The sequence below is a fragment of the Leopardus geoffroyi genome, chromosome C2 (genome assembly GCF_018350155.1).
Source record: "Leopardus geoffroyi isolate Oge1 chromosome C2, O.geoffroyi_Oge1_pat1.0, whole genome shotgun sequence".
NCBI classification, from domain to species: Eukaryota; Metazoa; Chordata; class Mammalia; order Carnivora; family Felidae; genus Leopardus; species Leopardus geoffroyi.
Window position 1 is genome coordinate 104,281,649 of NC_059333.1, and position 17,011 is coordinate 104,298,659.

At 37.7% G+C, this 17,011-nt stretch overlaps 1 protein-coding gene across 2 annotated transcripts in view; it reads right to left on the reverse strand.

The window, feature by feature from the left end:
* Positions 1–17,011, reverse strand: part of PPM1L (protein phosphatase, Mg2+/Mn2+ dependent 1L) — a 302,063-nt gene that overhangs the window by 106,088 nt on the left and 178,964 nt on the right. The gene's annotated exons all lie outside the window — the stretch shown is intronic.

Consider the following 17,011-nt stretch of genomic DNA (forward strand, 5'->3'; position numbering starts at 1 on the left):
TTTTTTAATTCTGATACAGCTATTCATTGCATAATTTAAGACAAGTGTGAGTTAAGCACACACACAGACACATATATAGTACATGCTCATCAACAGGGTTTTGTTTTGTTTTTTCATTTATAGAACAGTATGTTCTATAGCCTTTGGAAATAATGAGCTGGGTCTATATGAAATGACAAGGAAGAACATCATGATATTACCTTTAACATTAAAAAACAAAGTTACAGAATACCAGTGACAATATATCCTTTTTATGGAAAGCATACATATATGTATGTATATATTTAATCTGTAATATCATATGTGCCTGGGAGAAGGTAGGGAGGGCTATACTCCAATTGTAGAGAACATACTCACTTTTTACTCTCCACATTTCTGAATTGTTTCACTGCTCTTACTATTATAATTTTTATCTTTAAAATGTTTTTTTGTAACCTTCAGAGTTTTCCTTTTAAATGTTAGCACAGTTTAAGAGGAAGAGAAACTTGCCAGAACAATGACAATTAATTTCCCAGGAAAAGTCTACTGGGAAATGATGGGGAAAAGTTATAGATCAGTCCTCAGAATGGCAAAATATAGCACACAACACTTTTTATTTCCACATTTACATTTAGAGTTCCTAGGTCAGTTGTTGATGAAATTACAATTTTAAAATATCACCAAACATTGCTCAATTTCTCTGCCAGCCATCTAGTGCAGAACAAATAAAATTATTCCATAAAATGTAAATGGACTCAGCATTTAGCACAACATATTTAATTCTAGAGTTTAATAACAATTTTCTCTTGACACTGGAAAACAAACATACTGCAGAATAACTATTTTTAGACTCATACTACCTTGCTATTTAGTGTAATATCTGTCTTTAATGTTTTTCCTTGGAGATAATCTATGAGGTACCAGCAGTAATTTAAAATGCACATTTTACAAATACTGGTGTACTCTCTATTATTGAAAGCATACACATTTCCTTCCAATTGTACTACTGATTTACTTTTCTAATTAAAATCATGATACAGGTCTTTGAACAGGGCCTATAATTTTTTTTTTTTTTTACTATGTTGTTGTTATACTTTGGCATTTCATTTCTAAAACAGTATAACTGCATGTGCATGTATAGAGTTCTTCCCTTGGGAAAGATTCTTAAGAGGAACAGAAAGAAAGCAACTCTGGCAAAATACTAGATTCTGTCAAGATATTTCAAGAAATCACCTTCATACTGAGGCAATGCTCTAAATGTATTCAAATGGCAGTTAAAACCTTATGTTCAAGCATGAATATATGTTAAAAAAGAGACTGTCATACAAATACCATACGATCTCACTTATATGTAGAATTTTAAACAAAACAAAAGAAAACTGAACTCGTAGATGCTGAGAACAGATTGGTGGGATGGGGGTGGTCAAAATGGGTGAAGGTGGTCAAAAGGTACAAACTTTCATTATAAAATAAATAGGTCTTGGGCGTATAATGTTTGGCATGATGGCTACAGTTGAAAATACTGTATTGTATATTTGAAAGGTGCTAAGAGAGTAGATCTTAAAGATTCTTATCACAAGAAAAAATTGTAACTATGTGTGGTGATAGATGTTAATTAGACCTAATGTGGTAATCGTTCCTAATATATACAAATACCAAATCATTATGTTGTACACCTGAAACAATTGTCAGTTATATCTCAATAAAAAACCAGGCTGTTATCTTATTAACTGAAATTATAATTATTCCATAGGTAACAGATAATACAAAGGAAAATTTAAATTTAAAAATTTCATTGGAATTCTAAAAAAGTGAAAAACAAAATTAAAATTTAAGATTACTTATCTATTGTTTCATCAATGAGAAATGCTACTGGAAGTTTAAATCCTAAATTACATGCTCTTACAATCAACCATTCCAGAAACGATAATATTAGTTAGCAATATCAGTATCTTGCATTCGTGTGGTACTTTACACTTTCCCCAGCAATTTATGCTGTTACCATTCTGTATGTTCACAATAACTTTGAATGGAAGTAGACAAATTACTGGTTTTGGCCAGTCCTTCACATCCTTCAAAGTTTGGCTAAAATGCTACAAATTCTTTTAGTGAACACACCTAATAGTAGCCAACCGTCTTTCAAGTGTTTGTGTAGGTATTTGTATAGATGTAAGTATTTTCCTCAGTGTGGCTGAGATAAGAACTGTATCTTACATACCCTTGGGTTCCCCCAGCATCTGGTTCAGTGCTTGGCACCAAGAAGTTTAACATCTTGGCTCTAGTCAAGAATCAGGTATTTTGAGATAGCCTTTAGAGAAAACCTTCTGACAGTTCATAATTCTTTGCTTGCAATCTTAACTTGCTTTCACGATTCTAGATAGAGCCTAGGAGTCATTTTCCACTGGAAAATGCTACTACACTTAGTCTTTAATTATCATTGATGTCATTACTGTAGGAAAGTAAACAGCTTAAACCCAAAATAGCAAATTATGTACTTCACATACAAAGCTGTATAGGAAGCTTTATTTAATGTGTTCCTCTCTCCATAATTGTTCCATCTTCTCCATTCTTGCCTTTATTTCTTCATTTGGCAATGGGCTTGAATCTGCTAGGGACCCTCTGAAGAGTCATGTGGAATGCAGCTCAAAACTGGGCTTCTCAGTTAATGGTTGCCCTGTGGAGGCTAACTCTGCCTACATGTTCAAGTTTGTGCTTGTTCAGGTGGTAGCAGAGAAGCCTCAGGGCAGAAACTGGAAGACACACAGTTCACAGGTTCTCCAGATTACACCTGAGAAGATGGCCAACAGCTGGAAAGATGAGCTAAAAACTGGTGAGGCAGGACACAAAAGGTGCCCTGCCAATGCACCCTCTTACAGAATTTGCATACATAGCAACTTTGGTCTGGAGGACAGTAAAGGGCTAGAGCAGACCTTGTAAAAAAATACTCAAAAAGGGGGCGCCTGGGTGGCGCAGTCGGTTGAGCGTCCGACTTCAGCCAGGTCACGATCTCGCGGTCCGTGGGTTCGAGCCCCGCGTCAGGCTCTGGGCTGATGGCTCAGAGCCTGGAGCCTGTTTCCGATTCTGTGTCTCCCTCTCTTTCTGCCCCTCCCCCATTCATGCTCTGTCTCTCTCTGTCCCAAAAATAAATAAACATTGAAAAAAAAAATACTCAAAAGGATAAAAGAAAAGCAGCAGAATGACTAAGTGTCTAAATTCAGGAACCTACTAGGTAGAAGGCTGTTACTGGTCATTCAGCTAAAAAGCTCTTTACTATTACAGTGGTATATGTTCTTCAGGAAATAATCAATATATATGAAAGAATGGGCGGGGGTGCAAAGTATTTTAAAAGCTGCTAACTGCTTCACAATTCATCTTAAAAACCTGTCAGCCAGCCAATTCCAACTTCTTGAATGCCTGCTGAGTAAAGTGCATTAGACCCAACACCGCTTGGAGAACAAACGTCTGACATAAAGGAACCTGCAAGTTTAACGTCCAAACAACATGCACACATGAAATACTGGGAAAACACACTTCACAAAGAAATAAAAAACAGGCATGAATCTTGGGATAAATTAACATATTTATTTAATATATGAGCCATATTAAGTGCTGAATGGCCTCCAGGGAGAAAAATTAAGGAATGGGAACAAGAAAAGAACCAGAAAAATCACTGGAGTTTAAAGATCAGTTTTTTTTTTTTTAATTTTTTTTTTTTCAATGTTTATTTATTTTTGGGACAGAGAGAGACAGAGCATGAATGGGGGAGGGGCAGAGAGAGAGGGAGACACAGAATCAGAAACAGGCTCCAGGCTCTGAGCCATCAGCCCAGAGCCCGACGCGGGGCTCGAACTCACGGACCGCGAGATCGTGACCTGGCTGAAGTCGGACGCTCAACCGACTGCGCCACCCAGGCGCCCCTAAAGATCAGTTTTGAAGAAGCATTTACTGGAGGAAAGAAAAGCAATCTAGAAAGTAGTGAATGCGAGTTCATAAGAAGAAATATTAAGAAATGAAGAAGATGAAAACTAGGAGTAAGAAAGAGCTTGGCAGTTGGAGAAGTTTTAACTCCCCGTTAAACCACAGTGTTTGGATCTATACCAGCAGTAACAGGAAATACTAACCATCTCAAAGAGAGAAATAAATAATCACATCTTGTTTTGAGAAAAAATGTGCTTGGAGCTGAGTTTCAGAGGCACTTGAATAAAATTAAAGCACGGAGACAAGTAAAAAGTCTGAAGGACAGGAAAACTGGCCTTCCATACTGTGGTTGGAGTATAAATGGGACAATTTATTTGGATAGGATATGAAAAAATGTAACCACTTTAAAACAGTGTGTAGCTTTTACCTAGTAATGGCCTTTCTAGGAACTTATTTTAAGAAAAAGTTAAATATGAGGTTAAAGATTTGGGTGTAGGGCGCCTGGGTGGCGCAGTCGGTTGAGCGTCCGACTTCAGCCAGGTCACGATCTCGCGGTCCGTGAGTTCGAGCCCCGCATCGGGCTCTGGGCTGATGGCTCAGAGCCTGGAGCCTGTTTCCGATTCTGTCTCTCTCTCTGCCCCTCCCCCGTTCATGCTCTGTCTCTCTCTGTCCCAAAAATAAATAAACGTTGAAAAAAAAAAATTAAAAAAAAAAAAAAAAAGATTTGGGTGTAATGTTTTTGAATGTAAATCCGTCTCATTTATGTAGATTCTCTAAGGCTGGGGCAGACTGTTATGGTGGTATGTTCAAGATGGAGTTTATTCTTCATACAGGAACTCCTGGGATTATGGTTAGCAGTCTGGAAGAACTGCCATTTATTCTGTGACATCACTGCTTGAATAAAAGTTTACATTCTCTTCCAGGGGTGAAAAAGATTTGGGTGTAAATATGTTTACCGAAGTATTATTCATGGAAATTGGTTGATTCAATTATGCGGCATCCATGCAATGGAATACAATGTGGCTATTAAAAATCATATTTTGAAAGAACACTAAATTATGTGGGGAAATGTTCAAAATGAAAAGCAGATTACAAAACAGTTTGTACACTACACGTGGGAGGAGAAAATTGGCTGAATTATATCAATATGGATCACAGTTATCTCAGAGTACCAAGAGTTCAGGTGATACTAATTTTTTTTCTCTATGCTGTTTTCTGCATTTTCCCAATTTTCTAAAATAAAAACAGTAGGAAATGATTGACCATTTTCTATGTGCCAGGCACCATGCTGAATGCTTTATGTGTATTCACTTATTTAATCCTCACTGTGACCCTAAGAAGTTTCTACAGATGAGGACACTGACTCAGAGAGGCTAAGTCATTTATCCTTGGCTACGCAGTGAGTGCTGGAGCCGGAAACACCAACTGTTTGCAAGCCAAAAGAGAAAAAAAGTTTTTTTAAAAAAGAGGGCGATGCCTACTGTGGTCATTCCTTTACAAGGTAAAGCAGCCCTAGGCTGGGATAAGGGCCCTGAGAAGAGGACAAAGGAGCACTTGATCCAAGTTTGGTGACAGATGGGGAAGAAAAATGTGTAAAATGGCTTCGATGTTGCAAAACTGGAAGCTAAACATGAGGTGGTGCTACTAAGAGTAAATGGGAAAACTGAGTAAAGTGAAGCATAATAAACTTACTTTTAAACATTTGACTGTAAGCCTGGAGAATATCCACCTCTCCATAACCTATGGAATATACACCACCTCCCCTCAAAAAGGAAAAACCTCCACAAGGAGAAAGTATTAGACTTATTTTATAGAACTTGAAAGAAGAATACCAGACAAATGACTTTGGTTACAAGTTCTAGGGAGGCGAAAGCTATTTCCAAGAAAAGATACTAAGTGATACTGCATTAACTTCTACTAGAGCCACCATTTGAGAAAAATCACAAGCAAATTAGACCTATGTCCAAACTACTTTTAGTATTTTTCTCTGAGAATTAGCAGAGGTCAAGTTAATATCCATTTTGACCTTTGACAGGCTTAAAATAAAAACAGGCTTCTGATGTCATTAATGAAAATATGCTTTACATTTTTTATTTAATACTGTATATTTCATGGCTGTGGGAGTTTTTAATATTTTGCCCCCTACTTTCTAATCAAGTAGTCTATCTTATTACCAAGTCTAAGACTTAGTCTATCATATGCAATTTTATATTTACAAGTTTTAGGTATGATATTCAAAAAAAAAAGAAAGAAAGAAAGATCCTTCTAAACTCAATAAATTCTTACTTAGAAGATATTTTTAAAGCCAAAGAATGATTTTTTTAAACATTTTATTTTTTAAGTAATCTCTATACCCAACATATGGAGACCAAACTCACAACCCTGAGATCAAGAGCCGTGAGCTTCACAGGCTGAGCCAGGCAGGCAGCCCCCAAGGAATGGGTTTTAACATTAAGTTTGTAATGAGCTGTGTTATAAATGCTAGTCCTGCTGTAAAGACCCAATTTCAAAGCAACTTAAAAAACTAACAAATGAGATTCTAAGATTACAAAATCTGAGAAAAGTACCTTAAAAACACACACTCACTTCTGCCTCAATGATGGTCTTGAGCATTCTTTGCCAAGTAAAAAAAGAAGTTTCAGAATTTTAATAACTCTCAAATTTCAAATTATCTGATTTTATACATTACCCCACCCCCCTTCATTTTACCTAATGTGTACACACACACACACACACACACACACACACACACACACACAACTGTAATTTGGTGAAAAGAAATGCTCCATTGACGTGAATGGGACAAATCATTGATGGCAGCCCCATTCAGTTTATATTTATACCATATATATGCCTGACTTGGAACACAGTGTGCTACTGCTTCAAATAAGTGTTGATTATAAATGAACACAGGTTTCTAAAACTGGTTCAAAAGAAGACTAATGGGCTGATCTTTGGATCCATATTACCCACAGCTAACAGCGATCTCATCACACACAATATGGTGCTGGATCTGGCTCTAAGGGCATCTGATCAGCGACCCTTCAGCTGAGAGGTAGACTTTGGTGCTGATGACGACATACAAGAAAGCCCAGATGGGAAATCAATTCTGCAAATACTGAGTAGGAAGAAAAGCTGAATTTTGGGAAATGGTGACCCAGGAATGATAGCTTAGGTACACACAAGATAAAGGAGAGACCATAAAGGAGATCCTTCAAAATCTCTGCCACAGGAAGACAGAAGGGAGAAGGGAGTAATATTTTTATTGCAGACAAGGATTGCCTGCCCTTGAAGGGAAGTGAATGTGCATGGGCTGATTTGGCAGCAGCCAGCACACAGATCACACGTTAATTTACTTAGGTCCATCGTGGAATCCATCTTTCTTATGGTTACATATCATTAACTTTTGACAACTGCTCTTTGGCCCCAGGCACTTTAAAACAAAGTCAGAGTGAGTGCCCTTGCCCACCAGAAAGAGGACATAAGGCAAGGGAGCTGTTCCTCTCTCATACCTGCCAAAAGCCTCATTTCTTGCCATTTTTAGTCTCTGCCACTTCTAACCTGGAGGGGGTTATTTAAATAAGAAAGACATCTCTGAGAGGACCATCTTGCACTCCTGAATTCATAATCCTGGCTCAAGAAGGCGAATGTGATTCCTCCAAGAGAGACAGCATCAGGAAAAAGTTCCTGGCTTAAACCTGAAGTATATAAATGAAATCCTACACTTATTATGGAGATTTGAGATTGCTCTGGAGAGCCAGAGCTGTGGATGTGCAAATGTTAGTCAGTCTGTGATGGAATGACCACCACAGAGGGCATAACACCCAGCAAGTGAGGGACCTGAAATCATATTACCTACTTAATATGGAGATTGAAGTTTTCATTTAGTTTAATCATAAAGGTGCTGACTGCTAAATTATAGATTATTCAGGATAATTCACCTGGGATTCTTCAAGTGACAAACCTTTAATAATTTTATCAGTCATCTGATCCATATTTGATCTGAGGCCATTTTCACGTGGTAGCACCAAGCATGTCAGAGTGTGAAAATATAACTCAAATTCCACTCCCTAAGTGATAGCTTCCCAGACTGCAGATGGATATATATACATATATACCAAATTACTTTCCTTTTCTATTTTTTTTTAAAGTTTATGTATTTATTTTGAGAGAGACAGAGACAGTGTGAGTTGGGGAGGGGCAGAGAGAAAGGGAGAGAGAGAGAATACCAAGCAGGCTCCACGAGGCCAGCGCAGAGCCCGACATGGGGTTCAAACTCATGAAGCAGCAAGATCATGAACTTAGCCGAAAACCAAGAATCAGACGCTTAATCAGCTGAGCCACCCAGGTGCCCTTACTTTCCTTTTCTAGATCCCCGTTCTCTAGTCCAGTAAGATATTATTAGCCAAGGAATCTAACACTGTCTAGCCATGTGATTTATTTTCCTAATCTTACTGCTTTGATAATAAAAATCTACACTCAAACTCTAAGGAATTAAAAAGGTTCATCTATTTACAGTCTGAAGAAAAGTTGAAGTTATCTTCTACTATCAAAGTGATGATTAATGAAGGCTTTGCCCCTCAGTTACCACACACATTCTAGAGAATCAGGGGAGAATAGACTATACAATTTCCATGGTCCTTTTAATTTTTTTCTTAAAGCACACATACACACATCTAAGTTCTCCTGAGAGATGGCAACATAAAAACAGTCTGCTGGTGAACTGTCTTGTAAATCTGTTGAGAAAACAAGCAGCACTCAGCCAAAGCAGTCTTGTTCAATTTTTTGATAGGTGAGTTCCTATCATTTCAGCAGTTATAGAAAGAAGTAAGAAATCGTTTCACATTCTATACGCTTGACATCTATAGAAGAAAAAAGCCAGGTAATGTTTATTTACAGAGGGGAAAACATGGCATATTTCAAAGAAAATTATGGTTAATTACTGATAAAATTCCCTTCCATTTCTGAATCTTAGGCTTGGGTAAATACTAATTTCCCTAGATGCTCTCCAAATGTGTTCTAGAAAGTTCCATGCAGAATGCTAACTGAAAATGCCCTTGGTAATTCAGAAAGCCAATGGGACCAACTGTTATAAATGAATTATAAAACACTCATGAGTTAATTAATCAAAAAGAACTCTATAACAATAGAGCAGTCTCTCAGGGAGGCAGCCAGAACATAGTCAGACAAAATGTTCCTTGTCGGGCAATAGGGCCAGAGAACTCCTCTTGGGCCTCATTTGGCTTCTGCTCCACAGCTACCATCAGGCTCTTCAGGGAGCACCTCCAAAGAACAGATGTGGCCAGGTGGCAGAGAAGTTCAAGGCCAATGCCAATCGAGCTGATGTCCCCAGACTGATAGGACTTTAAAAAGTGCCTTCAAAATCACTATTACATTTAGGCTCCTTGTATGTGCAGTGGTGGTGTGGAGAAGGGTCCATCCTTCTGTCCAGGAAGCTGGTAACTGTCTTATTCTGCCATTCCAATTTCTTTTTTTTTTTTTTTAATTTTTTTTTTTTTTCCCAACGTTTATTTATTTTTGGGACAGAGAGAGACAGAGCATGAACGGGGGAGGGGCAGAGAGAGAGGGAGACACAGAATCGGAAACAGGCTCCAGGCTCTGAGCCATCAGCCCAGAGCCTGACGCGGGGCTCGAACTCACGGACCGCGAGATCGTGACCTGGCTGAAGTCGGACGCTTAACCGACTGCGCCACCCAGGCGCTCCTGCCATTCCAATTTCTGCATGGAACTTTCAATCTCTGGTTTATGCTAGTTCTTCCCCTATCAAAAGGCAAATATTTTAAGGAATAATACACTAAGAAATGTTCAGTCTTAGTGTGGACAAGTTGAACAGATTTTTATATACAGGGAGGTAAAATAAGAAGCAATAAAGCACTGAGAGAAATTCCTAGGAATGAGGCATAAAGTGGGAAAGTGAAGGTCAGGACAGACAGACATTGTGTACTCTGAGATTTAACTCTGCGTGGAGGAAAACACAAAACTCTGAACTAGTTTAAGGTTTAATTTACTCTTCTCTATCTCTGGCTTCACTTGCAAAGACCTACCATCAAAACTTTTTTGAGGATAACCTAACAAAAAAACCACCTTAATTTGTTCCATCTCACACATAGGGAAGGAAAGAATGCATTCAGTAGCACCTATTGCATGCCCATAGTTTTAAAACTTCTGTACAGACAGGAGTCATTACTTAGGTTGCAAAAGGAGTGTTCCAGAACAAAAGCTATGGTTTCCCTCCCCTGTACTGCCACAGCACCGTCTTTTGTTTGGACCTCTCTACAGCTCTCAACCACTCACATGGTCTGCATCCAGCCACCTATTTGCCACCTCACTAATTTATGAGCAACTAACAGGTGGGACAAAAGTGTTTTCACACATAACATTGAACCCAGTGTAGGCATGCCAGGAGAAAAGGGTGGAGAGGGGGGTACTTGAAAACTAAGCTTAATGCTCTATGAATGTTAATTTTTTGATCACAAACCTAAAAGGACTGGGCCCGTTATGTTTCTTTCTATTACTTTGACATTTGCCACTCTTCTGCCATTTATACAAATGTCATACTATTTTACACTTAAGCACCAAATCTTGTTTAATACCACAGGAAACAGGACTGTTAGTTTTGCTAGTTTGGACAGAGCCAGCCCTTGCTGTATCTCAAACTAAGAAACTGTTTCTTATTGCTTTTGTATCATTTTGAACCTAAATGAAAATCTGAGGAGAGCAATGGATCCTCTTGTGTGCATGTGTGTGTGTGTGCGCGCACACACACACACACACACACACACACACACACAAAATGTATATCTCGTGTCCCATTTTAGGAACCCAAGTATGAAGTTCATGAACGAGGTCTCAGAGAAGCCTTATTAGATCCACTCATGGAAAGGACACTTAGGACAGGGCTTTAGTTTTTTCTACAAATTTGGTGGTTGGACTTGATCAGTGTTTCTCAGGAATGTTACTGCTTCTGAATCACTTGGGACAGGGGTAGGGGATGTCTTCTTAAAAATGTAGACTATGGGTTCTATTCCCTACTTGATAAATCAAGATATTTCAGGTGGGACGCTAGAATCTGCTTTTTAAACTTGTACTATATTTTAACAAGGTAGGGAGAAACCTACCAGTTTCTACCCCTTAGAGTTCGGTTTTTTATAAGGTGTAGGCACGTGTATTTTTGCAAAGCTATACAACAAATTCTGATGTATATCCAGAGCTATACCAGAGCCTCCACAATAAAGCCCTCCTGCATCCCCCAGGACTCAGTTTGCTGCGTAAATATTTTTAATTCTTGTAAAAACCTTACTGTATGCAGTGATATTCCCACACGGCCTGTCTACCCTCCGTGCCACAGGCTTTTTTTATTGTATAAAATCACCAATCTGTTCGGCCTCTGAAAGGCTGAGCCCTCCCTAAAGCAAGCTAACTGACCTTGAGTACTTCTGATGCCAGGAGCACCTGGAACCCTTTCCCAACAGCTTGTGCGCAATCAAGCAAGTCTCAGCAAGCTGTGTGAAACAGGCCACAAAATGACCTGTGGCAAAGCACCTTGAAAACATAGTGATATCCTCTTGACCATGCCCAGGCATGGTCAGAACACTGGCTTGACCTCAGCCGGGAACTGCCAGTGGAATTTTGAAGCCTGAAGAGTGGCAGCAAAATGTAGCAGAAAGGAAAGCAAATCAGCATCACCAGCAGTGTTGCATAACTTTGCATACAGAGTTTGAAAGGGTATCTTATTTTAGCAAGAGGAAAATGGGATACCTAGTTGCATGGCACAGCTATAATTTAGTAGTGAATACACCTGCTTATGTAAATATAAAATGACACATTTTAAAATCTGAATGGGCAGGGGCACCTGGCTGGTTCAGTCAGAAGAGTGAGCAACTTTTGATCTCGAGGTCGTGAGTTTGAGCCCCACGTGGGGTGTAGAGATTACTTAAAATTTTTTTTTTTTTTAAAAAACTAAAATAAATTTGAATAGGCGAATAGTTCATGGACCCTACAGAGAAAAATATATCCTTTCCCAAGTCCTGCTTCAACTCTGAACAAGAGCTGGATGAGCAGGCATGCAGTCACAGGCTAGAATTATATCCTTTACATCCTTCCAATTACTACTTGTCTACTATGTGCCAGGCAGTGTGCTAGTTGCTAGGAATAATGGTGGGCAAAAGTAGACATGTCTCTGCTCTCATGGTGCTTAAGGTCTAGTGAGGAGACAAAAATTAAAGAAATATGTAGTCTCTTAAGTAAGTGTATAAATATAAACAGAAGTGCTCTAAGGAAAGGAATAAGGTTCTTTGAGGGGATATAACAAACAAACCTAAACAACCTGGTGGGGGAAAAGGGATGCTTCCCTGAGAGAATGATGCTTGAGCCAAGATCTAAAAATTAGGAGGTTCACAGGTAAAGGAGTAAAGAGTAAGGAAATAAGAAGAGGTCAATACAGAGGTACCTGGGTAGCTCAACTGATTAAGTATCTGACTCTTGATTTCAGTTCAGGTCATAATCTCAAGGTTCATGAGATCGAGGCCAATACCGGGCTCTGTACTGACAGCATGGAGCCTGCCTGTGATTCTCTCTCTTTCTCTCTCTCTTTACCCCTTCCCTGCTGTCTCTCCCTCTCTTAAAATAAAAATTAAAAAAAATAATAATAAAGATAACAAAAAAAGAAGAGGTCAATACAGGCAGCAAAAAGAGCATATTTTATTGATATGGAATTTCTAAAATGTGCATCAATGAGAGCTATGAGTGAATAGAAGCTGCAATTTTATAGAAGGGAAGGCTTCATGATGGACCTGTACTCTGAGGTGTTAGATACGGGTCACTGAGTCTGTTGAGGAACATATGGAAGGGAGCAATACACACTACACTTGCCCAAATAAAACCAGTAATAATTTTCTGTGTTGGGGCAAGGGATGGGGAGGGGTGGTTAGTTTCTGAATTTCTTTTCATTAACATGACTTTCTTATAAAGAAGCTGAGTTAAGAATGACAATCAGGCCCCAACAAGCTCTTGACCTCCCAGTTAATAATGCCTCGTGTATTTTTTTTAATGTTTATTTTTGAGAAAGAGACAGAGTGTGAGCAGGGGGAGGGGACAGAGAGAGAGAGGGGGAGACACAGAATCTGAAGCAGGCTCCAGGCTCTGAGCTGTCAGCACAGAGGCCGACGTGGGGCTCAGACCCACAGACCTCAAGATCATGATCTGAGATGAAGTCAGATGCTTAACCAACTGAGCCACCCAGGTGCCCCAATGTCTTGTGTATTTTTAATTTTTTCTTTCTCACCTAGTCCTCACACTGTTGCCTGTCTTTGTTTAGTACAGGCAACTGGTAGAGTCTTTGCTCTCCTTCCACATTAATCTCAAGTGTTAAATTTACACCAAGTTTTGACCTTTTTACAATAACACAGAATCATAATACTTCTGGGTATCTTCTACTATTTTTTTTTCTTTAAGTCAGAGAAAATATCTGTTTCCAAAAGGAACTGTGTGAGCTAAAATAGCATCAACTAATAAGCCTAAAGTACCTTAGAATAATTTGTCCTGAGTTGTAAAATTCTTGCCCCAAAAGTCAGAGGAATAAAACTAAAACAAAGTAAAATGAAATACATAAAATTAAACTTCTTTTAAGAAATGTATGCAAGTTGCCTCAGCAGGGTAAGAAAGAAGGCCAGTGGTCCCCCCATATCATGTTCCCTCTATGTGGATACATGGTCCTATTTCATGTGGAAAGTTCCCCACAAACAAAAGAATAGAAAAAAAGACTTGAATGTATATTATAGCTTAGTATTTCTCACTGGCAGAGACTTAATTCAGAATGATAAAATCTGAGTAATTAAGATTCACATCTTCAGAATTTTTTCTACCTACCTGGGAAGATGGCTAGAGAATCATAAGTAACATAATTTACCCATCTAGGTGGGCTGACCCAGCTCTTTAGTAGGCATATATTTGACGGCTACCATTTATTGAGTTCTTACTGTGTGCTAGGCACTATACTTGGTACTTTCTATAAATTACTTCATTTAATCCTCACAACAACCCTGAAAGGTAGATCTGTCAGTGTTTTGCAGATGTGCCCTTGCACCTCTCATAGTCCTTTGTTCTTCAACAAAATCTATAGTTTCATAAATATTTCATGTGGGCAAGTTTTAGGAATTTGCAGCTAAGAAAAATAATATAGTAAAATTGAGATGAAGCCAGGGATAAAGCTGAGACATAAAATACATGCCTTAAGATTCCATCTTAAGATGTTAAGATGAATTAACATCTTTAACAATAATATTATTAAAGACTTTAACAATAATAATAATGTTTTATTATTCGGTCAAAGATTTGTCACTGAGCTTAGACCCACACTGAGAATCCCCCTCAATACTGTACTCCAGGCAGCCACCAATCAATCAAAGTTAGCACAAGAGATGAAACCTGTTCATGTGCCTTAGTCTAAATCCAGGGCAGCAAACTACAGCCCAAACACCTGCCTTTGTACATAAAGTTTTACTGGGACACAACCCCAAACAATTGTTTGTATACTGTCTATGGCTGCTTCTAACTTCATTGGCAGAGTTGAGCAGTTGAGACAGAGTACATATGATATACAAAGCCTAAAGTATATATTATATGGCTCTTTACAGAAAAAGTTTGCCAAACCCTGGTATATATTAATGGCCAAGCTAAAGAAAATCAGCAGATATGTGTGTGTGTGTGTATACACATTACGTATATGTATATGTATATATATTACTGATTATGTATATGTATATGTATATATATTACTGATTATGTATATGTATATATATTACTGATATTGTTTAACTCACATTTATTATTTGCCTTCATGTACTTAATCATGTGTTGGCTCTAGGTGTGTAAAAATAAGTTGTACAGAGTCATTACCTAGAAACAGGTCACAATCTAGCTACAGAATTGACTAAAGAGATAATCACAAAACAATCTGATCAGCTCTAAAATGTAAGTACATGCAAATTTACTATGTGAACCCAATAAAGTTGGTTGTAACACTCCAGAGAGATTTCTTAAACATTCTATAGCTTTTCACTTGACCACATAACCTAAAAAGTCAGAGGCAACTGCAGCTCAGTAGCAATCCTCAGAGGAAATGGGTAGATAAAAATGCAGCCAGGCATTATAAAGAGTAGCTGCTGTAACATGATGTAATGTTAAAAATGAAAAGGTCATTAGGCATTCTAGAAACAATGGGCAACTGGCAATGCATCATAAAAAACTAACTTAAGCAACTATGGATTCTCAAAACTGTCATATGTCAGAACCACATTATCACAAGAAAATTAACAAGGTTCCAAAGAGACATGTAAAGTTTGAATTAGGATTCATCGCAGATTGGCAGGGACATAATAAATTCATAATTATAGTAATCCACAGCTGCTTCAACCTTAGAAAATAATGAATTGCTTAGTGAGGGCTGGTGTCTATGAAGTGGCAAGCAAAAACCATTTACTATGGAGCAGGGTCCTATCTTTATGTCCTGTATCCAGATAGTCCATATCCAAGGGAAATTCACCTAAAGATTTATTGTTGCAACAAGCAATTTCCAAATGTCATAAATTAGTATGGAAGTAATCAGACTATAAAAAGTATAAACTTTGCCATCTACACCCTCCTTTTATTCTACAAGGTAGTACCTATGAGTCTTCTTCAAAACATATTATGTTGATCTAAGTGCCCTAGGATGAAGAGGTCATTAAATAAGTCTACGTGACTTACAAGATGCACTCAACAAACCAAGCTTTCTGTTCTAATACCAATCATGTATCTTCATTTAGATAATTAAATAGAAGGTTAATAGAATTTTAGAAGACAGGTAGCTGGCCATTTTAGCTTTGAATAGCTATTTATAAGTGAGTTGCCAGTTTGGTTTGAAATGACCTGTACAAAACAAAATTTTATATATAACACATTTTAATGTAACATTTTAATGGTATCCTTCCCAAGAACTAGGTAAATTCTCAGGGTCCATTCCAGTTCTTTAAAGACAAAATGAGATTTGGGTGTATGTGTGTCCTATGTAATTTTTCAAATGAAAGTTCTATAAATGATAGCTCAATTCTGTAATACCTCATTTAACAAATGTCATCAGGGAATGAAGAGTTCCACATAAGTGAATGTCCCATTTAACTCTACTACTCTAAATGATGAAAAATTATTTTAACCTCCTTTGATGGATATATTTCTGAAGTGAAACACATACTTCCACAGTTTTTCAATGAGAATACACAGAAGAAAATCTAGCATTTTTTGTTAAGACCATCTTTAGAACACAAAAGGTGGAAACACTCATTTCTCCTATACATGAAGTTGGTTCCCACATCCAAGCACTCTGATTGCTGTGGGAAGCTCTTCATGGACTTTATGATTATCATTTTCTCCTTAGTCTTTTTTTGTTTACTGCCTGGTTCATTATAGTGCTCCAGATAGTTGAAACAGGGGGTGGGGGGATGAGAGTCTATCCTTCAGATAGGTAGAATGTAATTTAAAAATGTGAATATTGAATGCATATCTACTTTTTATTAAAAATCATAAAGAACTTCCCTTTAGATTCATATACTCTAAGAAAATCCATCAAAATAGCAAGAATAAAACTGGTAACTTTATACCCATGATGCTTATGATTCACATAGATGGGTCAACAAATATAAGGAATTCATGAAAATCTAAATGGAGTTGGTATGATTTGTCTTATGAAAAGTTATTTAGCTTTACGCTTACCTAAATATTCATTATTTGGGCCAAAATTAGAACTATGACTTTCATCTCTGGTTCTTTAGTACTTTGTACAATATCAGGCATTAGGTACATGCTCACTGCTTGAGGAATGAATGAATCAAAAGACTTCATTATCACAGAAGCATTTTTAAAATTCACTATCTAAATTTTAGATAATCAGTTGACCTTAACTCACTTAAGTTCTTACACTAGATTTTTCTCAATTTTATTAAAAAAATTCATATGCAATATAGGAAGTTAGAGTTGTATACAATGGATGGCCCATTTACTCTAGGATCTCTGCCACTCTTTTTCGCTATTCTCTATATGAGCAAAAGCAATTAGAAAT